Here is a 12,601-nt window from a genome sequence, read left to right as displayed (position 1 = left end):
ACTTAGAAACTTTTTGCCAAGTTGGCTGTGAGCTCCAGGAGGAGACCGTCATTTTTCGTCATTCGAGGCCGACTGCGGCACCGGCGCTGAGCGGACGCCAAAGCTCGGCAGGGCCGTGGGCACTTAGAAACTTTTTGCCAAGTTGGCTGTGAGCTCCAGGAGGAGACCGTTATTTTTCGTCATTCGAGGCCGACTGCGGAACCGGCGCTGGGCGGACGCCAAAGCTCGGCAGGGCCGTGGGCACTTAGAAACTTTTTGCCAAGTTGGCTGTGAGCTCCAGGAGGAGACCGTCATTTTTCGTCATTCGAGGCCGACTGCGGAACCGGCGCTGAGCGGACGCCAAAGCTCGGCAGGGCCGTGGGCACTTAGAAACTTTTTGCCAAGTTGGCTGTGAGCTCCAGGAGGAGACCGTTATTTTTCGTCATTCGAGGCCGACTGCGGAACCGGCGCTGGGCGGACGCCAAAGCTCGGCAGGGCCGTGGGCACTTAGAAACTTTTTGCCAAGTTGGCTGTGAGCTCCAGGAGGAGACCGTTATTTTTCGTCATTCGAGGCCGACTGCGGAACCGGCGCTGGGCGGACGCCAAAGCTCGGCAGGGCCGTGGGCACTTAGAAACTTTTTGCCAAGTTGGCTGTGAGCTCCAGGAGGAGACCGTTATTTTTCGTCATTCGAGGCCGACTGCGGAACCGGCGCTGGGCGGACGCCAAAGCTCGGCAGGGCCGTGGGCACTTAGAAACTTTTTGCCAAGTTGGCTGTGAGCTCCAGGAGGAGACCGTCATTTTTCGTCATTCGAGGCCGACTGCGGCACCGGCGCTGAGCGGACGCCAAAGCTCGGCAGGGCCGTGGGCACTTAGAAACTTTTTGCCAAGTTGGCTGTGAGCTCCAGGAGGAGACCGTTATTTTTCGTCATTCGAGGCCGACTGCGGAACCGCGCTGGGCGGACGCCAAAGCTCGGCAGGGCCGTGGGCACTTAGAAACTTTTTGCCAAGTTGGCTGTGAGCTCCAGGAGGAGACCGTCATTTTTCGTCATTCGAGGCCGACTGCGGAACCGGCGCTGAGCGGACGCCAAAGCTCGGCAGGGCCGTGGGCACTTAGAAACTTTTTGCCAAGTTGGCTGTGAGCTCCAGGAGGAGACCGTTATTTTTCGTCATTCGAGGCCGACTGCGGAACCGGCGCTGGGCGGACGCCAAAGCTCGGCAGGGCCGTGGGCACTTAGAAACTTTTTGCCAAGTTGGCTGTGAGCTCCAGGAGGAGACCGTTATTTTTCGTCATTCGAGGCCGACTGCGGAACCGGCGCTGGGCGGACGCCAAAGCTCGGCAGGGCCGTGGGCACTTAGAAACTTTTTGCCAAGTTGGCTGTGAGCTCCAGGAGGAGACCGTTATTTTTCGTCATTCGAGGCCGACTGCGGAACCGGCGCTGGGCGGACGCCAAAGCTCGGCAGGGCCGTGGGCACTTAGAAACTTTTTGCCAAGTTGGCTGTGAGCTCCAGGAGGAGACCGTCATTTTTCGTCATTCGAGGCCGACTGCGGCACCGGCGCTGAGCGGACGCCAAAGCTCGGCAGGGCCGTGGGCACTTAGAAACTTTTTGCCAAGTTGGCTGTGAGCTCCAGGAGGAGACCGTTATTTTTCGTCATTCGAGGCCGACTGCGGAACCGGCGCTGGGCGGACGCCAAAGCTCGGCAGGGCCGTGGGCACTTAGAAACTTTTTGCCAAGTTGGCTGTGAGCTCCAGGAGGAGACCGTCATTTTTCGTCATTCGAGGCCGACTGCGGCACCGGCGCTGAGCGGACGCCAAAGCTCGGCAGGGCCGTGGGCACTTAGAAACTTTTTGCCAAGTTGGCTGTGAGCTCCAGGAGGAGACCGTTATTTTTCGTCATTCGAGGCCGACTGCGGAACCGGCGCTGGGCGGACGCCAAAGCTCGGCAGGGCCGTGGGCACTTAGAAACTTTTTGCCAAGTTGGCTGTGAGCTCCAGGAGGAGACCGTCATTTTTCGTCATTCGAGGCCGACTGCGGCACCGGCGCTGAGCGGACGCCAAAGCTCGGCAGGGCCGTGGGCACTTAGAAACTTTTTGCCAAGTTGGCTGTGAGCTCCAGGAGGAGACCGTTATTTTTCGTCATTCGAGGCCGACTGCGAACCGGCGCTGGGCGGACGCCAAAGCTCGGCAGGGCCGTGGGCACTTAGAAACTTTTTGCCAAGTTGGCTGTGAGCTCCAGGAGGAGACCGTCATTTTTCGTCATTCGAGGCCGACTGCGGCACCGGCGCTGAGCGGACGCCAAAGCTCGGCAGGGCCGTGGGCACTTTGCCACTTTTTCGCCACAATTGGCTGTGAGCTCCAGGAGGAGACCGTTATTTTTCGTCATTCTAGGCCGGTTGCAGAACCGGCGCGGCTCGGATGCACGAGCCCGCAGAGCCGTGGGCACTTAGAAAAATTTCAGAGAGGCGACACTTTGCCATTTTTTCAGAGAGGTGACACTTAGTCGTTTTTTCGAAAGTTGACACTTAGCCGTTTTTTCGAAAGTTGACACTTAGTCGTTTTTTCGAAAGTTGACACTTAGTCGTTTTTTCGCCAAAGTGCCCACCTCCAGCGCGTGCCACGGCGCTTTCCAGGTCTTCTATCCGACCTTGTGCTGTCGAGGACGGCGTGTCCGACGCCGTGGGGAGACCAGCACCATCTCCTCCATACTCGTAAACGAGGTGCTTTGGAAAACGGGGGGAAAGTCGATGAGTACACTGACTACTGGGACCATTTCATTGTACTCTGGCGCACCTGAAGACCAAAAAAGGTACTGCACCTTAGCCCGGGTACCTCACCCCCTGGTACCTCGAGGTGAGCTCCAGGGAGAGAGGCTGATTTTTTGCTTTTTGAGGCCGACCACCGAACCGGCGCGGGGCGGACTCACAAGCCCCGCAGAGCCGTGGGCACTTAGTCGTTTTTTCGAAAGTTGACACTTAGTCGTTTTTTCGCCGATTTTGCTGGGACCTCCAGGCGAGGACCGGCGTTTTTCGTCTTCCGGGTCCGACCCGGGAACCAGCGCCGAGCGGACACATTCGCTCGCTAGTGCCGTTGGCACTTAGAAAATTTTTCGTTTGTCATGAGCTCCGGGCGGAGACCGGCGTTTTTCGTCTTCCGGGTCCGACCCGGGAACCAGCGCCGAGCGGACACATTCGCTCGCAAGTGCCGTTGGCACTTAGAAAATTTTTCGTTTGTCATGAGCTCCGGGCGGAGAGCGGCGTTTTTTCGTCTTCCGGGTTCGACCCGGGAACCAGCGCCGAGCGGACACATTCGCTCGCTAGTGCCGTTGGCACTTAGAAAATGTTTCGTTTGTCATGAGCTCCGGGCGGAGAGCGGCGTTTTTCGTCTTCCGGGTTCGACCCGGGAACCAGCGCCGAGCGGACACATTCGCTCGCTAGTGCCGTTGGCACTTAGAAAATTTTTCGTTTGTCATGAGCTCCGGGCGGAGAGCGGCGTTTTTCGTCTTCCGGGTTCGACCCGGGAACCAGCGCCGAGCGGACACATTCGCTCGCTAAGTGCCGTTGGCACTTAGAAAATTTTTCGTTTGTCATGAGCTCCGGGCGGAGAGCGGCGTTTTTCGTCTTCCGGGTTCGACCCGGGAACCAGCGCCGAGCGGACACATTCGCTCGCTAGTGCCGTTGGCACTTAGAAAATTTTTCGTTTGTCATGAGCTCCGGGCGGAGACCGGCATTTTTCGTCATTCGAGGCCGACGGGGGAACCAGCCGGAGCGGACACGTTTGCTCGGAAGAGCCGTTGGCACTTAGAAAAAATTCCGTGTCTCGTGAGCTCCAGGGGGGACAGGCTGGTTTTATTCATCCGTAGCCGACATGGGAACCAGCGCGGAGCGGATTGGTGTTGCGCTGCCATATACCTCATCTCTCTCAAGAGTCCCCCCCTTATACGTGCCGATGGTGTTTTGGAAAACGGGGGGTAACTGGATGAGTACACTGACTAGTGGGACCAAGTACACTAATAGCCCCTGGTACCTAAAATGGAAGTATAGAGGCCGACTTTCGGGCAAGATCACGCCGGGTTAGGCTTCCAGGACCTCGGCTAAGCAATTTTAACGGGTTGCCCGGTTCTTTTTTGAACCAGCCCGGTTCTTTTTTTTTATCCAGCCCGGTTCTTTTTACACTTCCAGCTGGAGCTCGGGAGCGGCTTTTTGCACAAGATCACGCCGTGTTAGGCTTCCAGGACCTCAGCTAAGCAATTTTAACGGGTCGCCCGGTTCTTTTTTGATCCAGCCCGGTTCTTTTTTTTATCCAGCCTGGTTCTTTTTACACTTCCAGCTGGAGCTCGGGAGCGGCTTTTTGCACAAGAACACGCCGTGTTAGGCTTCCAGGACCTCGGCTAAGCAATTTTAACGGGTCGCCCGGTTCTTTTTTGATCCAGCCCGGTTCTTTTTTTTATCCAGCCTGGTTCTTTTTACACTTCCAGCTGGAGCTCGGGAGCGGCTTTTTGCACAAGAACACGCCGTGTTAGGCTTCCAGGACCTCGGCTAAGCAATTTTAACGGGTCGCCCGGTTCTTTTTTGATCCAGCCCGGTTCTTTTTTTTATCCAGCCTGGTTCTTTTTACACTTCCAGCTGGAGCTCGGGAGCGGCTTTTTGCACAAGATCACGCCGTGTTAGGCTTCCAGGACCTCGGCTAAGCAATTTTAACGGGTCGCCCGGTTCTTTTTTGATCCAGCCCGGTTCTTTTTTTTATCCAGCCTGGTTCTTTTTACACTTCCAGCTGGAGCTCGGGAGCGGCTTTTTGCACAAGATCACGCCGTGTTAGGCTTCCAGGACCTCGGCTAAGCAATTTTAACGGGTCGCCCGGTTCTTTTTTTTTATCCAGCCCGGTTCTTTTTTTATCCAGCCCGGTTCTTTTTACACTTCCAGCTGGAGCTCGGGAGCGGCTTTTTGCACAAGATCACGCCGTGTTAGGCTTCCAGGACCTCGGCTAAGCAATTTTAACGGGTTGCCCGGTTCTTTTTTGAACCAGCCCGGTTCTTTTTTTTATCCAGCCTGGTTCTTTTTACACTTCCAGCTGGAGCTCGGGAGCGGCTTTTTGCACAAGAACACGCCGTGTTAGGCTTCCAGGACCTCGGCTAAGCAATTTTAACGGGTCGCCCGGTTCTTTTTTGATCCAGCCCGGTTCTTTTTTTTATCCAGCCTGGTTCTTTTTACACTTCCAGCTGGAGCTCGGGAGCGGCTTTTTGCACAAGAACACGCCGTGTTAGGCTTCCAGGACCTCGGCTAAGCAATTTTAACGGGTTGCCCGGTTCTTTTTTGAACCAGCCCGGTTCTTTTTTTTATCCAGCCTGGTTCTTTTTACACTTCCAGCTGGAGCTCGGGAGCGGCTTTTTGCACAAGAACACGCCGTGTTAGGCTTCCAGGACCTCGGCTAAGCAATTTTAACGGGTCGCCCGGTTCTTTTTTGATCCAGCCCGGTTCTTTTTTTTATCCAGCCTGGTTCTTTTTACACTTCCAGCTGGAGCTCGGGAGCGGCTTTTTGCACAAGATCACGCCGTGTTAGGCTTCCAGGACCTCGGCTAAGCAATTTTAACGGGTCGCCCGGTTCTTTTTTTTATCCAGCCCGGTTCTTTTTTTATCCAGCCCGGTTCTTTTTACACTTCCAGCTGGAGCTCGGGAGCGGCTTTTTGCACAAGATCACGCCGTGTTAGGCTTCCAGGACCTCGGCTAAGCAATTTTAACGGGTCGCCCGGTTCTTTTTTGATCCAGCCCGGTTCTTTTTTTTATCCAGCCTGGTTCTTTTTACACTTCCAGCTGGAGCTCGGGAGCGGCTTTTTGCACAAGAACACGCCGTGTTAGGCTTCCAGGACCTCGGCTAAGCAATTTTAACGGGTCGCCCGGTTCTTTTTTTTATCCAGCCCGTTCTTTTTTTATCCAGCCCGGTTCTTTTTACACTTCCAGCTGGAGCTCGGGAGCGGCTTTTTGCACAAGATCACGCCGTGTTAGGCTTCCAGGACCTCGGCTAAGCAATTTTAACGGGTCGCCCGGTTCTTTTTTGATCCAGCCCGGTTCTTTTTTTTATCCAGCCTGGTTCTTTTTACACTTCCAGCTGGAGCTCGGGAGCGGCTTTTTGCACAAGAACACGCCGTGTTAGGCTTCCAGGACCTCGGCTAAGCAATTTTAACGGGTCGCCCGGTTCTTTTTTTTATCCAGCCCGGTTCTTTTTTTATCCAGCCCGGTTCTTTTTACACTTCCAGCTGGAGCTCGGGAGCGGCTTTTTGCACAAGATCACGCCGTGTTAGGCTTCCAGGACCTCGGCTAAGCAATTTTAACGGGTCGCCCGGTTCTTTTTTGATCCAGCCCGGTTCTTTTTTTTATCCAGCCCGGTTCTTTTTACACTTCCAGCTGGAGCTTGGGAGCGGCTTTTTGCACAAGAACACGCCGTGTTAGGCTTCCAGGACCTCGGCTAAGCAATTTTAACGGGTCGCCCGGTTCTTTTTTGATCCAGCCCGGTTCTTTTTTTATCCAGCCCGGTTCTTTTTACACTTCCAGCTGGAGCTCGGGAGCGGCTTTTTGCACAAGATCACGCCGGGTTAGGCTTCCAGGACCTCGGCTAAGCAATTTTAACGGGTCGCCCGGTTCTTTTTTGATCCAGCCCGGTTCTTTTTTTATCCAGCCCGGTTCTTTTTACACTTCCAGCTGGAGCTCGGGAGCGGTTTTTTGCACAAGATCACGCCGTGTTAGGCTTCCAGGACCTCGGCTAAGCAATTTTAACGGGTCGCCCGGTTCTTTTTTGATCCAGCCCGGTTCTTTTTTTTATCCAGCCCGGTTCTTTTCACACTTCCAGCTGGAGCTCGGCAGCGGCTATTTGCACAAGATCACGCCGGGTTAGGCTTCCAGGACCTCGGCTAAGCAATTTTAACGGGTCGCCCGGTTCTTTTTTGATCCAGCCCGGTTCTTTTTTTATCCAGCCCGGTTCTTTTTACACTTCCAGCTGGAGCTCGGGAGCGGCTTTTTGCACAAGATCACGCCGTGTTAGGCTTCCAGGACCTCGGCTAAGCAATTTTAACGGGTCGCCCGGTTCTTTTTTGATCCAGCCCGGTTCTTTTTTTATCCAGCCCGGTTCTTTTTACACTTCCAGCTGGAGCTCGGGAGCGGTTTTTTGCACAAGATCACGCCGTGTTAGGCTTCCAGGACCTCGGCTAAGCAATTTTAACGGGCCGCCCGGTTCTTTTTTGATCCAGCCCGGTTCTTTTTTGATCCAGCCCGGTTCTTTTTCCACTTCCAGCTGGAGCTCAGCAGCGGCTTTTTGCACAAGATCACGCCGGGTTAGGCTTCCAGGACCTCGGCTAAGCAATTTTAACGGGTCGCCCGGTTCTTTTTTGATCCAGCCCGGTTCTTTTTTTATCCAGCCCGGTTCTTTTTACACTTCCAGCTGGAGCTCGGGAGCGGTTTTTTGCACAAGATCACGCCGTGTTAGGCTTCCAGGACCTCGGCTAAGCAATTTTAACGGGCCGCCCGGTTCTTTTTTGATCCAGCCCGGTTCTTTTTTGATCCAGCCCGGTTCTTTTTCCACTTCCAGCTGGAGCTCAGCAGCGGCTTTTTGCACAAGATCACGCCGGGTTAGGCTTCCAGGACCTCGGCTAAGCACTTCTAACGGGTCGCCCGGTTCTTTTTTTGAACCAGCCCGGTTCTTTTTACACTTCCAGCTGGAGCTCAGCAGCGGCTTTTTGCACAAGATCACGCCGGGTTAGGGTTCCAGGACCTCGGCTAAGCAATTTTAACGGGCCGCCCGGTTCTTTTTTTGATCCAGCCCGGTTCTTTTTACACTTCCAGCTGGAGCTCAGCAGCGGCTTTTTGCACAAGATCACGCCGGGTTAGGCTTCCAGGACCTCGCCTAAGCACTTCTAACGGGCCCTGGTCCACCCCTGCCAGCGCATTTCAAAACTTGGCATTAATTTCGACCTAAGAGACGAAGTCTGATTTTTTTCTACCACTTGGGCGGCCTTTTTGCACCCAGAACACCCGCACCGGCACCATAAATTCGAAGGGTGCCGAGTGCGTCGGCGCAGATTCTGCGACGGAGTGACACTTCCCTCTTGTGGACATTCGGCGGTAGGTGAAATGCGCACTCGGTCTTCTCTTTTCTTTTCCTTCCAGTGAAACTTTGGCAACATTCTGCGAGCTGCTGGCTTCCAGAACCTCGGCCAAGCAGGTGGAGGATTTTTTTCCACTTCCAGCTGGAGGTGAGGAGGGACTTTTTGGGCAAGATCACGCCGACTTAGCAAGCAAGGTGGAAGTGCCAGCATGCTCCGTGGCTGGAAGTGTGGATGTGCCAGCACCCTCCCTGCCTATGGAAGTGTGGAGCTCCAGCACCCTCCCTGCCTATGGAAGTGTGGAGCTCCAGCACCCTCCCTGCCTATGGAAGTGTGGAGCTCCAGCACCCTCCCTGCCTATGGAAGTGTGGAGCTCCAGCACCCTCCCTGCCTATGGAAGTGTGGAGCTCCAGCACCCTCCCTGCCTATGGAAGTGTGGAGCTCCAGCACCCTCCCTGCCTATGGAAGTGTGGAGCTCCAGCACCCTCCCTGCCTATGGAAGTGTGGAGCTCCAGCACCCTCCCTGCCTATGGAAGTGTGGAGCTCCAGCACCCTCCCTGCCTATGGAAGTGTGGAGCTCCAGCACCCTCCCTGCCTATGGAAGTGTGGAGCTCCAGCACCCTCCCTGCCTATGGAAGTGTGGAGCTCCAGCACCCTCCCTGCCTATGGAAGTGTGGAGCTCCAGCACCCTCCCTGCCTATGGAAGTGTGGAGCTCCAGCACCCTCCCTGCCTATGGAAGTGTGGAGCTCCAGCACCCTCCCTGCCTATGGAAGTGTGGAGCTCCAGCACCCTCCCTGCCTATGGAAGTGTGGAGCTCCAGCACCCTCCCTGCCTATGGAAGTGTGGAGCTCCAGCACCCTCCCTGCCTATGGAAGTGTGGAGCTCCAGCACCCTCCCTGCCTATGGAAGTGTGGAGCTCCAGCACCCTCCCTGCCTATGGAAGTGTGGAGCTCCAGCACCCTCCCTGCCTATGGAAGTGTGGAGCTCCAGCACCCTCCCTGCCTATGGAAGTGTGGAGCTCCAGCACCCTCCCTGCCTATGGAAGTGTGGAGCTCCAGCACCCTCCCTGCCTATGGAAGTGTGGAGCTCCAGCACCCTCCCTGCCTATGGAAGTGTGGAGCTCCAGCACCCTCCCTGCCTATGGAAGTGTGGAGCTCCAGCACCCTCCCTGCCTATGGAAGTGTGGAGCTCCAGCACCCTCCCTGCCTATGGAAGTGTGGAGCTCCAGCACCCTCCCTGCCTATGGAAGTGTGGAGCTCCAGCACCCTCCCTGCCTATGGAAGTGTGGAGCTCCAGCACCCTCCCTGCCTATGGAAGTGTGGAGCTCCAGCACCCTCCCTGCCTATGGAAGTGTGGAGCTCCAGCACCCTCCCTGCCTATGGAAGTGTGGAGCTCCAGCACCCTCCCTGCCTATGGAAGTGTGGAGCTCCAGCACCCTCCCTGCCTATGGAAGTGTGGAGCTCCAGCACCCTCCCTGCCTATGGAAGTGTGGAGCTCCAGCACCCTCCCTGCCTATGGAAGTGTGGAGCTCCAGCACCCTCCCTGCCTATGGAAGTGTGGAGCTCCAGCACCCTCCCTGCCTATGGAAGTGTGGAGCTCCAGCACCCTCCCTGCCTATGGAAGTGTGGAGCTCCAGCACCCTCCCTGCCTATGGAAGTGTGGAGCTCCAGCACCCTCCCTGCCTATGGAAGTGTGGAGCTCCAGCACCCTCCCTGCCTATGGAAGTGTGGAGCTCCAGCACCCTCCCTGCCTATGGAAGTGTGGAGCTCCAGCACCCTCCCTGCCTATGGAAGTGTGGAGCTCCAGCACCCTCCCTGCCTATGGAAGTGTGGAGCTCCAGCACCCTCCCTGCCTATGGAAGTGTGGAGCTCCAGCACCCTCCCTGCCTATGGAAGTGTGGAGCTCCAGCACCCTCCCTGCCTATGGAAGTGTGGAGCTCCAGCACCCTCCCTGCCTATGGAAGTGTGGAGCTCCAGCACCCTCCCTGCCTATGGAAGTGTGGAGCTCCAGCACCCTCCCTGCCTATGGAAGTGTGGAGCTCCAGCACCCTCCCTGCCTATGGAAGTGTGGAGCTCCAGCACCCTCCCTGCCTATGGAAGTGTGGAGCTCCAGCACCCTCCCTGCCTATGGAAGTGTGGAGCTCCAGCACCCTCCCTGCCTATGGAAGTGTGGAGCTCCAGCACCCTCCCTGCCTATGGAAGTGTGGAGCTCCAGCACCCTCCCTGCCTATGGAAGTGTGGAGCTCCAGCACCCTCCCTGCCTATGGAAGTGTGGAGCTCCAGCACCCTCCGTGCCTATGGAAGTGTGGAGCTCCAGCACCCTCCCTGCCTATGGAAGTGTGGCGCTCCAGCACCCTCCGTGCCTGGAGCTATGGAAGTATGGAGCTCCAGCACCCTCCGTGCCTATGGAAGTGTGGAGCTCCAGCACCCTCCGTGCCTGGAGCTATGGAAGTGTGGAGCTCCAGCACCCTCCGTGCCTAGGGAAGTGTGGAGCTCCAGCACCCTCCGTGCCTATGGAAGAGCCACCTCCGCGGGCATGCTGCTCAACCACGCCGGCCCAGAGTTCCAGCCGCTCGGCTACACTCTCTCACAAGCCCCGCCTGGAGCTCCCCAGCCCGCCCCTGGTACCTCAACTACCGAGGCCAGCCGCTCGACCAGGCCGGCCCAGAGTTCCAGCCGCTCGGATAAGCTCTGTCACTCTCCCGCTAAGCAGCCACCGGTAACGGGGAAATGTCGCCGCCTTGTGGACACGCCGTTGTAAATGAATGGGCTTTCGCACTTAGTGCAATTTTCGCCAGCTCCGTGGCTGCAAGTATGGAGCTATGGAGCTATGGAGCCACCAGACAGGCTGGAGCTCTGGAGCTATGGAAGTATGGAGCTCTGGAGCTATGGAGCTATGGAGCTATGGAGCTCTGGGGCTATGGAGCTATGGAGCTATGGAGCTCTGGAGCTCTGGTGCTATGGAGCTATGGCGCTCTGGAAGTATGGAGCTATGGAGCTATGGAGCTATGGAGCTATGGAAGTCTGGAGCTATGGAAGTATGGAGCTATGGAAGTATGGAGCTATGGAGCTATGGAGCTATGGAGCTATGGAGCTATGGAGCCACCAGCCAGCACCCTCCGTGGCTGGATCAATGGAAGTGTTTTAGGTACCAGGCAGCCAAAGGGCCGAGGCCTCACGCTCGACCACGCCGGCGCAGAGTTCCAGCCGCTCGGATAAGCTCTGTCACTCACCCGCCGCGCAGCCACCGGTAACGGGGAAATGTCGCCGCCTTGTGGACACGCCGTTGTAAATGAATGGGCTTTCGCACTTAGTGCAATTTTCGCCAACTCTCTGACTGGAGCTATGGAAGTATGGAGCTATGGAGCCACCAGCCACCCAGGCTGGAGCTATGGAGCTCTGGAGCTATGGAGCTCTGGTGCTATGGAAGTATGGAGCTATGGAGCTATGGAAGTATGGCGCTATGGAGCTATGGAGCTCTGGAAGTATGGAGCTATGGAGCTCTGGAGGTATGGAGCTATGGAGCCCTGGAGCCCTGGAGCTATGGAGCCCTGGAGCCCTGGAGCTATGGAGCCCTGGAGCTATGGAGCTATGGAGCCCTGGAGCTATGGAGCCCTGGAGCTATGGAGCTATGGAGCTCTGGTGCTATGGAGCTATGGAGCTCTGGTGCTATGGAGCTATGGAGCTCTGGTGCTATGGAGCTATGGAGCTCTGGTGCTATGGAGCTATGGAGCTCTGGTGCTATGGAGCTCTGGAGCTCTGGTGCTATGGAGCTATGGAGCTCTGGTGCTATGGAGCTCTGGAGCTCTGGTGCTATGGAGCTCTGGAGCTCTGGTGCTATGGAGCTATGGAGCTCTGGTGCTATGGAGCTATGGAGCTCTGGTGCTATGGAGCTATGGAGCTCTGGTGCTATGGAGCTATGGAGCTATGGAGCCACCAGCCAGCACCCTCCGTGGCTGGATCAATGGAAGTGTTTTAGGTACCAGGCAGCCAAAGGGCCGGGGCCTCACGCTCGACCACGCCGGCGCAGAGTTCCAGCCGCTCGGATAAGCTCTGTCACTCACCCGCCGCGCAGCCACCGGTAACGGGGAAATGTCGCCGCCTGGCGGACACGCCGTTGTAAATGAATGGGCTTTCGCACTTAGTGCAATTTTAGCCAACTCCGTGGCTGCAAGTATGGAAGTATGGAGCTATGGAGCCACCAGCCAGCACCCTCCGCGGCTGGAGCTATGGAAGTATGGAGCTATGGAGCTATGGAGCTCTGGAAGTATGGAGCTATGGAGCTCTGGAGGTATGGAGCTATGGAGCCCTGGAGCCCTGGAGCTATGGAGCCCTGGAGCTATGGAGCTATGGAGCCCTGGAGCTATGGAGCCCTGGAGCTATGGAGCTATGGAGCTCTGGTGCTATGGAGCTATGGAGCTCTGGTGCTATGGAGCTATGGAGCTCTGGTGCTATGGAGCTATGGAGCTCTGGTGCTATGGAGCTATGGAGCTCTGGTGCTATGGAGCTATGGAGCTCTGGTGCTATGGAGCTA

Source organism: Syngnathus leptorhynchus, unplaced genomic scaffold (assembly GCF_054491065.1).
Source record: "Syngnathus leptorhynchus isolate UIUO unplaced genomic scaffold, UIUO_Slep HiC_scaffold_590, whole genome shotgun sequence".
In the NCBI taxonomy this organism is placed as follows: Eukaryota; Metazoa; Chordata; class Actinopteri; order Syngnathiformes; family Syngnathidae; genus Syngnathus; species Syngnathus leptorhynchus.
The sequence above is the reverse complement of the archived record's forward strand: the minus strand, read 5'-3'. Positions refer to the sequence as shown.